The sequence below is a fragment of the Octopus bimaculoides genome, chromosome 3, assembly GCF_001194135.2.
Source record: "Octopus bimaculoides isolate UCB-OBI-ISO-001 chromosome 3, ASM119413v2, whole genome shotgun sequence".
Classification (NCBI taxonomy): Eukaryota; Metazoa; Mollusca; class Cephalopoda; order Octopoda; family Octopodidae; genus Octopus; species Octopus bimaculoides.
This window is the reverse complement of record NC_068983.1, coordinates 37478548-37490017: the sequence shown is the minus strand read 5'-3', so window position 1 is coordinate 37490017 and position 11470 is coordinate 37478548. Positions and strand designations below refer to the sequence as shown.

At 37.5% G+C, this 11470-nt stretch overlaps 1 protein-coding gene across 1 annotated transcript in view; it reads right to left on the bottom strand.

Moving 5' to 3' along the window:
- The window catches only part of LOC106878845 (guanine nucleotide-binding protein subunit beta), a 163284-nt gene that overhangs the window by 38013 nt on the left and 113801 nt on the right, over nucleotides 1-11470 (bottom strand). Inside the window, exon 2 of the mRNA XM_052966149.1 lies at nucleotides 8644-8734. The gene's annotated coding sequence lies outside the window, so the exon portion shown is untranslated. The remainder of the gene's footprint in view (nucleotides 1-8643; nucleotides 8735-11470) is intronic.

Sequence of the window (11470 nt, the reverse complement as noted above, 5' to 3'; positions counted from 1 at the left end):
ATACACCTGCAGGGGTTGGATCCACTTGCTAAGCGGAATGAGAGAGAGAGAAAAGAATCAATTTAGGAGATGTTGTTTGTTTTGTCGGGACGACAAAGAGCTAGGGAAGGGGTAGTGATGCGGCCACCGAGGATGCAATTAGCACTATATCCCTGTCTCCCGAGCTGGATTTTGAACCCGTGCTGTGGTTGTTGGAGACAATGGAATTTCCTTTGTCTTATCAGCAACCACAGCTATTTGTAGCATAGCTGCCCCCTGTCCGGTCAGCGAAAGTTCAAAAAAAAAAGGCAGGATATGAATTTGCACCAGGCTGACCTTGTTCTGGGAGTGGGTAAAGGAACAGATATACAAGGACAGCCGTCAGTCGAGCTCTGGGAGCCAGCAGGCTCGGTTGTGTCGAGTGGTAGCAGTTGTCCGAAGCAGTTGGACAGAGATGAAGTGGAGATGGGCAGAGGCAGTCAGTGAGAGAGGCCGATAGAGACAGAGGCAGTGAGAGAGAGACGGAATTGTAGTGGCAGACTGCCTTGGTCAGTGGAAGTAGCAGACCTGAAGGAAACGAACTTCGTTGTGGTAAATGCTTTTATATTATTTTAAAGAAAAAGAACTCCGAGTTGTTAACTGTGTTGTTGTTAAATGCTTCTAACAGAAAGGAAAAGAAAAGAAATACAAAAGAAAGAAGCAGAAGAACTTTGTTGTCAAATGAAACTTGAAACACGAACTTTGCGATGTAAAAATGATTGAAAAGCTTGTAATTGTTAGGAAACTTTGTCAACGTTATTGAACTGTTATGCCATGTATTGGAATTGTTATTATGTAATGCTCTATTCTAATGTTTTAAATGTATTCTGTGATGTTATGTATGTAAAAAGAAAAGGTTACCCAACGCATGGTCTTCGTGTTGTTTCTTCCTCCCCTCCTTTTGCCTGTGTTGTTCTTCGTTACGTGCTCCAGCCGGGGCTTATCATACGATCAGGTGACCGAGGCTAGCTGCTAACTCACTGAGCATACGAGCGTTCGCGCGCGCGTGCGAGTTCCCTCTTCGGTTGAGGAGGTGCTTCGCGTGCTGGCGTTCGTAACAATATTTTTCTGATAAAACACAATAAAATAATAATGAAATTGTACAATATCTTTAATGATTTCAAAGTGGGAAAAACCTATTTAAAAGAGTGATGAGTATAGTAGTGGTGGTGGTGGTGGTGGTGGTTATGATGATAGTGTTGGTGGTAGTAGTTGTCGTCATTGGTATCATTATCATCATCATCATACATCTACTTTCCATGCTGGCATGGATTGAATGGGTTGCAATGGTTAGAGTCAGTTTTATTTAGAGTTACTACAACATCTCACTGATGTCAGTTTTATTTAGAGTTAGGACAACATCTCATTGATGCCGCAGGTGATGGATAGGAAGAGATAATAGAGATGAGTAATAGTAAGAGAGAGAAGTGGTGAATATCAACAAAAGTGGGATGACTAGCAGTTAAGAAGAGAGTTGCTGAAAGGTATGTGAAGTCTAACAAAGGCACAAAGCCAAAGATCTTGAAGAAGTGAACAACAGAATATATCAACCCCCAAAAAATGAAAGGCAAAACTAACAGTGGCAAAATAAGGATTCAGAATGTGAATGGACACTAGACAAAATGCTTCATTTTAGGGTTGATAAAACAAGTACCAGTTGAGTACATGGGTCGATCTAACCACTCCTGAAATTTCTTAACATGAGCCAAAATTTGAAGTGGAAGAAATATTATTTCTTCCACTTTTTCCTGAGCAACACAATAACAGTTAGATGTGCTGGTGACATGATGAAATGCACTAGACGGCTGAGTTCCTTTCAAGTATTGGGCCTCATGGGGGCAAAGTGACTAAGTTCCTTTCGAGTGTTGGGCCACACAAAGGCAATGATGAAGACCTTTGGCATTATGTCATGCTTGAGAAGAAGACCCATCAAGCCGAGCAAAATCGCAGTCATGGCAGATACTCGTGTCACGCAAATGGCACTCATGCCAGTGGCATGTAAACACACCCCAGTGTCACACAAATGGTACCTGTGCCGGTGGTACGTAAAAACACCCATTACACTCTCAGAGTGGTTAGTGTTAAGAAGGGCATCTAGCTGTAGAAAACCATGCCAAATCACACTGGAACCTGACACAGTCTTCCAGTGTGCCAGCCCAGTCAAACTATCCAATCCATGCCAGCATGGACAACGAACATTAAATGATGATGAAGATGATGTAGGGCTAGGTAGACCCCTTACTCTTGTTGAATATGTGACAACCTGTCTAGTGCTGGCATCATGATATAATGCAGTTAGTACACTCTGCAAAGTGGTTGGTGTTAGGAAAAGCATCCAGTTGTAGAAACCAAACCAAAAATGAAACCTGTGAATGAGATGTAGTCTGCCAACTCATCTAAGGAGAGTAGCAAATAACCCCTCTGATCCATGTCAGCATGATGATACAAGGCCACAAAATTTAGGGGATAGAATAGTTGATTAGATTGAGCCTAGTATTAAACTCGTACTTATATTATTGACCATTGAAGGATTCAAGACAAAGTTGACACCCCACCACCATCTCTAAGAACCATTATTACCAACGGAATTTAACTTCAATATATAAAGTCATCATCATCATCATAATTATCATTTAACGTCTGTTTCCCATGCTGGCATGGGTTGGACAGTCTGACTGGAGCTGGCAAGCTGGAGATCTGCATCAGGCTCCAGTTGTCTGTTTTGGTTTGGTTTCTATGGCTAATGCTAACTACTTTACAGAGCATCAATACTAAACAAACACTACAAGGTATTTTAACACGGACTATACTAAAATAATGGTTTCTATGTTTGGCAGAAGACCACAAATGTAAGAGAAAAGACCATTAGTCTTGGACTATTGGTCTTTTATTTGCTTGATTACAGAGCAATGTAAAGCCAATTTGACTTCAGTGGTATTTTTTGCACTAAAATAACAATAATTCCTAACATTGGCATGATACCATAATATTTTTGGGGGTGAAGGCGGGTTAGTTAAATCAACTACAATATTAGTATTTATTTTAACAATGGACGATTTGACTGAGGACTGGTGGCCCAGGAGGCAACACCAGGCTCCAATCTGATTCAGCTGTAGAAACTCTGCCAAATCAGATTGGAGCCTGGTGTCGCTTCCTGGTCCACCAGTCCTCAGTCAAATCGTCCAACCCATGCTAGCATGGAAAGTGGACGTTAAACGACGACGATGATGAAACCCCACACCATCAATTTAGCCATTCACCATTCTGAAAATAAGGATGGTTTCTATTTCAAGTGTCAAGCAACAAATTCTGAAAGTGATGGTTATGAACAATTCAAATACTACCAATATTCCACTGTTACTAACTGTATAAACATTAGAAGATATGTGTTGGCACTCTGTCGCTTACGACATCGAGGGTTCCAATTGATCCTACCAACGGAACAGCCTGCTCGTGAAATTAACGTGCAAGTGGCTGAGCACTCCACAGACATGTGTACCCTCAACGTAGTTCTCAGGGGTATTTAGCGTGACACAGTGTGACAAGACTGACCCTTTGAATTACAGGCACAACAGAAACAAGAAGTAAGAGTGAGAGAAAGTTGTGGTGAAAGAGTACAGCAGGGGTCGCCACCATCCCCTGCCGGAGCCTCGTGGAGCTTTAGGTGTTTTCGCTCAATAAACACTCACAACACCCGGTCTGGGAATCGAAACCACGATCCTATGACCGTGAGTCTGCTGCCCTAATCACTGGGCCATTACGCCTCCACTAAACATTAGAAGAATAGAAGGCAAAAATCAACCCCTGAGAGATCTGGACTAAATACTGCAAGATGCCCCCTCAATTCTGCCATTCTCTACTTTGTGGTAGTGGTGATGATGATGATGATGATGATAATCATGGACTCTCCTCTCATTGTTAGATGACACATGAAGGTTCTGCAATTCCTTGCTGAACAACCACCGAGATGATTTGTTTATAGTGATCAAATGTTTGTGTTCACATAAGCTCACTCCCTCCATCAAATTGACACTACCTGTACAGGGGCACCATGTGACACATGTCAGATGAAAAAAAGGATTGCAGAGCCACGTGAAATGATGTTTTGCTCAAGAACACAATGCAACGCCTGGTCTGGGAATCAAAACCATGATCTCGCAATTGTGAGTGCAACACCCTAACCACTAAGCCATGTGCCTGAACAACAACAACAATAATGATTTCAAATTTTGGCACAAGGTCAGAAATTAGGGGCAGTGGGGTTAAACTGATTACCTTAACACAAGGGCTCAATGAAAGGATGAAAGACAAAGCCAACCTAATCCTTTACATAATAGGCACAGGGCCTGTAATTTTGAGGTAGGGGCTTGTCGATTACATCGTCCCTAATGCTCAACTGGTACTTATTTTATTGATCCTGAAAGGATGAAAGACATAATCAACCTCAGTGGTAACTGAACTCAGAATTTTAAGAGAGATGAAATACCGCTAAGTATTTTGTCCAGAGTGCTAACAGTACTTCCAGCTGACTGCCAACAATAATAATAAATTTGCCTGAAACTATTAAATAATAATAATAATAATAATAATACTGATTAATGTGACAATTTACTTTCATCAAGGGGTTTTAGTTGAGGTGACTGACCGGTTCCACTACCAAGATATTCTAAGTACTAATAATTGTGGCACCAGTTATGATATTGGTAATATAGTTAACTGTGGCTGTGTTGACAGTAACTGCAAGATTTTCAGGCACCTCCATTGCCAGAGAAATTCTTTCATCATAAGAAAAGTTAATTATAATATTCACAAAGGAATTTGTCAGAAGTGTAGTTTTTATTGGCAGTAACAGTCAAAGTAGAAGATTTTCAGAGAAAAGACGAATGTGAGATGTTGCTGAAATTGGAATACAGGTTTCATATACTGCTCGAGCAGGAAAAAAAAAATATTATTGATGACAATGATTATAAACTGAGGAGACTTGTAAACTTGGAGACAAACAGACATGAAGTAGATCTGGCGTAAAGAGGACAAGTCATTGAGGTAGTTGCAAATAGTGATGAAAGGACTTTGACAAACCCAGCTGATCGGTTGATTGATTGACTAAATGATTGATCAAAAAATCGATCAGTTAATTGATTAAATGCTTAACCAGCTCACAAACAGAAACATGTCTTTTTTTATCTGTTTATCTTTTTACTTGTTTCAGTCATTAGACTGTGGCCATGCTGGGGCATAACTTTTGAAGAAATTTTAGTTAAATGAAGCAACCCCGGTACTTGTTTGTTAAGCCTAATACTTATTCTATCAGTTTCTTTTGCCAAACTGCTAAGTTTAGGGGGCTGTAAACATACCAACACCAGTTACCAAGTGGTAGTGGGGGACAAACAAAGACACAAAGATGCACATACATACATACGATGGGCTTCTTTCAGTTCCCATCTACCAAATCCACTCACAAAGCTTTGGTTGTGAAAGTAATCATTCTAGGTGAGCAGTAACACTGAATAAAGGAGAGATGGACTTCACAATCCACAGCAAAGGCAACTTAGCTAAGAGATTAGTAACACTAAATAAAACTAACAAAGTGTAGATATTTTTCTTTAGTCCTGGCAAATAACCTTTCTGGTGTTGGTGGTACAATAAAATGCACCCAATCCATGATGTAAAGAGGCTGGTGATAGGAAAGGAATTCAGTTAATAAAACTATGCCCCAATCACAATAGACACAAATACAATGGAAAGCCTTAACTGCATCTACAAGACTATCAATTTCCATGTAAGTGCTGAGTATGGCAATGAGGTTGTTGGATGTCCACTTTAGCCTTGTGCATCATCAAGTGATTGCGTAAAGACTCTTCCTTTCAAATGCAGAAAATGAACATCAAGCAACAATGAGTTCTCTACTAGACCCTTTCTTCCTGTAAGTTACAAAACTTCAGGGCTGCTACCATCAATGCTGACATAATGAAAGGTCTGAAGAGATTGTAGAGATGATGGAGAGGAGGTGAGAAGATGTGTGCTGCACACAAGTGATAAGATGGAAGGGAGCCTCAACCAGATTCGATTCCTTGTAGTTAAAGAACACAGATACAATATCTTCTGAGAAGGTGGGAGGAGTAGACAGGTTGGTTTGGAAATGGATAGGTGAAGTAATTAATGGAGTCAAAGTATGTGACAGGATAATTAAACTTAATAAATCATGGGCAGTAACAGTGATCTCTGTACAATAATTAGGACAGACAGATGAAAACAAAGAACCATGAGGCTCTGTTGCCGAATGTCTCAATGTGGAATGAGAGTGACCTCATTATCTTGGCTGGTGACCGCATCAATTAATCATGCCAGGTTACACGGTCACAGCCAGTCAGATGAACTCACATGCCAAATAGATTTTGTACTCACCAAGAAATGGGACAGACAGATGGGTGTGAGTATCAAGTTTTCCCAGGTGAATGCATCACTAAATATAGACCAGTGACTAGAGACTTTAGAGGGAGGGTTAAATGGACCCAGAGGTACAACATAATCTAGAGAAGGAAAGTATGGCAGCACAAGGATGCTTTTGCTAAATTTAGGATCAGAGAAATTGTAGTTTTTGTATGTGGAGAAAGAGCGGCTATAAGCCTATACCATATAGGAAACTGGGAGTTTCTACAAGACTTGTTGTGAACCACAGACCAGATTTCTGGTTGGAGCAGTATGAGAGAGAGAGAGTCTGCCTCCAAGTAGACTCAAGCGGGACTAGGTATTAAAGGTGACAGACATTCAGTTGAAAAAATGATTAAGAATACAAGGACAAGGAGAGCAACTGAACCATCATGGATAGTCACTGGGATACTGAAAAGATGAAACAAAGTTGGGTACACACTAGTCACTGATAAAATCAATCAGGTAGTCCAAGATGGTTTCACACTCTGACTAGTAAAGCAATATCCTCATGAACTGCTAGAAAGTTAAAGATGCTCAACAAAGAAGCAACTACAGAGATATGAAACTGATAGACAAAGTTATCAAAGCAACAGAGTTATTATACTACTAATTAGAAAGTTAATTTGCTGAGATGCAGCTTGATTTTGTGCCAGAACAGAGTATGACTAATATCTTTTAACTACAAGAAAGGTCTTAGCTAAGAGTAAGCCACTATACTTCACATTTCTTCAAACAAGAGATAGCTGATGACAGGGTACTCTGCTCTGAATCTATGTCATTAAGAAAACTGTGTATAGATAAATAACATGTGAGAGATATGTGAACCATGTAAAATAGTGACACTGTCAGTAAGGTAAGAATTGATCATATGAATTTAGTTTGTGGGTAGATGTCCACCAGAGCTTGGTTCTCACTCCACTTCTTTATTATAAATCTCTAGGATCTTAAAAGAAGGGTTTCAGACCAGATGTCTGTGGGAACTCTTTTACACTGAAAGCCTAGTTCTCATAAATGAATCAATTGGTGATGTAGAGAAGAAATCTCAATTATAAAAGCAAAAAGAGATCTCAAAGTAAACCTAGCAAAGACAAAAGTTCTCATTAGCAGGAAAGAAGACAGGACTCTAATATCACCTGGGAGGTGGCCATGCATAAATGAAGAAAAGGAGGAGGTAGGAATTCAATACAGTGTACCCACTGTAAATCATATAAGCATAAGAATTATAGTTGCATCACAAGCTGTGTGATAGAGAAGAAAAACTTTGCATATAGCAGATATACAGGAGTAGTTAGCCATAAGAGCACTTTGAGGACACCTTAAAGATGGTTGATAGCTTTACTCACTTAAGTAAACTAGTTAGCAGTGGATGTTGGTGGTCTGAAATCTAAGAACTGGGCAGGAAAAGTTCAGAAAGTTATTATATTCCCTTTCCAAGTGAAAGATAGATTGTGTGGCACTTATATGCAAAATGTGCTACAGCATGGTAGTGAAACATGGGTATTGAATGTAGATGTACAAAAGTTGGAGCCAAGCAAAGTAAGTATGCTCCACTGGATGTGTAATACATGCATGAATGGTAGATAACAAATGAGCAGAGAGAAAAACTGGGATATTAGAAAAATCAGATGTAGCGTGCAAAAGAGAAGATGGCAAAAATATATAAGTTAAAGAATTTCATATAATGAATAGTTTTGTTGTTTAAAATATTTACTGATTTACTAACTAGTAATGATTTTTTTTTAAAGATGAAACCAAATTGGGCCAGAATGCCCTATATCTTTTATCATATGATGATAAATATATATCATCATATATATATATATATATATATATATAGGCAATAGGAAGAGCATCTGGCTGTAGAAAATTTACCTCAATAAACTTCATCTGACACATGCAAGCATGGAAAAGTGGATGTTAAGCTGATGATGATCTACAAAGAGTAGGAGAAGTCGGCTATGTTTATGTGGTGTTACAACAACACAAGTGTGCTCAATACAACTTCAGATTGGAAGTATGTAGAGTCATACATATGTTAATTTTTCAAGTTTCTGGTTTTGCGAAATGCTTTTTCAGCTTTTACATGTTTCTCTTTCTTTCAAAGTCATGTCATATATGACAAAGTGTCAGAACATCTTAAAATTAAAAATTAATCAAAATAATAAAAAAAAAGAGGAAAATAATGATAAATACCAAAAATTAAAATTCCAGTCTGCACTCCCTGATTAGTGTTTTTTTTATGTTTGGTAATCTCAGTATGACAAATGGGGATGTTTTTGCAAGCCTGAAATGAGAAAAAAAAAAATAAACTGAATTGAAAAAATTATATCAATATTCAAATATGAATAAAATAAAACTAAAATGTTACTTCAATTTTCCCAAAAATTTTCATCGTTACTAAAAATAAATTTTAAACTTTACTAAAAAAAATTGAATTGCCATGAGATTTTGAATTTCAGATTTCAGAAAACATAGAACTCAACACAAAATTTTAGTTTACAAAAATATCTGTTATATTAGTTTTAAAAATTTCAATTAAAAATAAAATAAAATCCACCCATTTTCATCGCCTACTGTTCCTTGAAGCGTTGTGAGGGTTGAGTCTTCAGATACCTCCTCCACTCTATCAAAAACAACTGTCATTAAACTTAAAATCAAACAGAACTGAAATTTCTATTTGTAATAATATTCATCACTATTAATTTAATGACTTGAAAATAGAAACAATTGTATTCTTTCTTAAAATTCTGTGCAGCACTACCATACTTTTGTCACATTATTGATACTACAAGGATACTGCAAGGAAAATCCCAATTTGAGTTGACAGATTGAGACACAACTATTGATAAAAGCCATTAGACTGTAACCTTTTACATTGTCACAGTGTTGTGTTTGTGGTGAAAATCTTTCATCTCAAATCTTAGCTCCCAAGTTCTATTCCTCAGATGAATATAAATTTAAAGAAGAAACCCTTCATCATATTAACTTTCCCTAGCTCAGTAGTTCTAAAGTGGGGTCCATATGGCCCTTGGTAGGGTCCATATAAGATTTTTTATTAAATTTTATGAGCAATAAATTGCATATACTTCTACAATACGCCAAATATTTTAACATTTTTTAATACTATTCCTAACAATATTTAAAATAGAAATATAAACGGGTTTTTTTAAACATCGAATTGCTAAGAGAGACTACCAGAGTATAATAAGGATTGAAAGGGTCCAAAGATAAAGAATAGTTGAAAATCATTACCCAAGATAAGCAATACAATGACAATATATTTAATAACACCTTGTAACCCTCACAACTCAGGTAAATACTGCAAAAGCTCATAGGTGACCATTTTTGCTATCTCTAAGCTTAATAATCGCACCAATAAGCATCATTAGAAATGCTTCGGTTTTTTTTTTATATGAATAAAATAAATAGAGATTCAAGCGTCGCTGTGTGGTTAAGAAACTTGCTTCCCGAGCATGTGGTCTTGCATTTAGTCCTCCTGTATGGCATATTGGGATTTGTAAGTGGATTTGGATTTGGTAGACATAAACTAAAAGACTGTCTGTCTGTCTGTTTCCCCCCCTCTCTCTCTCTCACATGCGCACACACATACACACAAGCTTAGTGTCAGGAGTTGTGAAAAGTGAATACAAATTTATTTTTCATATGATTACAACTGTTTTATAACTTTCATGTAGTATTATTAGTTTAGGTATGGAAAATTACACACATATATCTGCATCAATATGTATGGCCAGCATTATACAATACAACTGTATATTCACAAATAAAGGCATATTAAGAATCATCTATGATTCAACTTGAAAAAATTAAATTGTAGATGTAACTATTATGTTCTAAGGAACTGATGAGTTAGCTTTCTTTAATTGCATAAATTTGTGACTATACAATTGTATTGTATAATGCTGAGCATACATATTGATACAAACATTCAAATAATTTTGCATCCTTTGAATTAATAATACTACATGCGGAAGGTTACGAGACAGCTGTAATCATAGGGAAGTCATATAAAAATATAAAACTATATTCACTTCTCACACCTCCTAACATTATGCTTTATGTGCTCTTTGTAGAAAAATTCATTGTTAAGATTTCCTGGCTTTGCAGTTACCTGGACATATTCAATTACACTGCATGGTAGTTCATACATAAACTGATAGCTGATTCTGAAAGGTGTGTTTACTGTGTAAGCTGCATGACTCTCTAAATTCAACTCTTCTACTACTCTTTATATATTCGATGTATCATTCTTACAGATACCAAGTAGATAGTTAACTCGCTTTGTGATCACCGGTACATCAAACCTCACATGTGTGTATGCTCACATTTTTGCAGATGCTTGTATGAGCAAGTGTACTTGCACCATGCAGCTTGCTTGAGGGCGTTTATACATCCATTTTTGTTAACGGTTATTTTTAATAATTTTCTTGCTGTATTGCGTGTTCATTTCTCTTTTTTCCATCTGTGATTTTATTTTTGATCTTCTATGTAAATGAAGATATTTCCTCTGTCTGGCTGCTTTTCTTTCTACAAAACGAGAAGTTACATTGTGGAACTGTTATTTTAGTGAGTTGTGTCTATCACTCAATGAGATACATCTGCACCACCGGATGCTCCTGAACCAGTTGTTGAGAGTCCCACCTGTGAGGGATTGATGCTAGATGTGTTGAAACAATTGTCATGATTAATAATGATATATATGTATATATGTGCACACAGAGACACACACACACACACACACACACACACACATGCATGCACGTATTTGTGTGTGTGTGTGTGTGTGTGTGTGATGTATACTCTTGTCTAGACATGAAATGATGATTGCAAATGAGCATTATCATCATACAAGCAAAGCTGCTCATTTCCAGTCTTCTGTGAAAGACATGTCTGGCCATAGGAAAATATTACCTTGCTTGGAAACAAGTCAGGGTTGATGACAGAAGGGTAGAAAATCTACCTCGACAAATCTCATCTGATCCATGCAAGCATGGAAAAG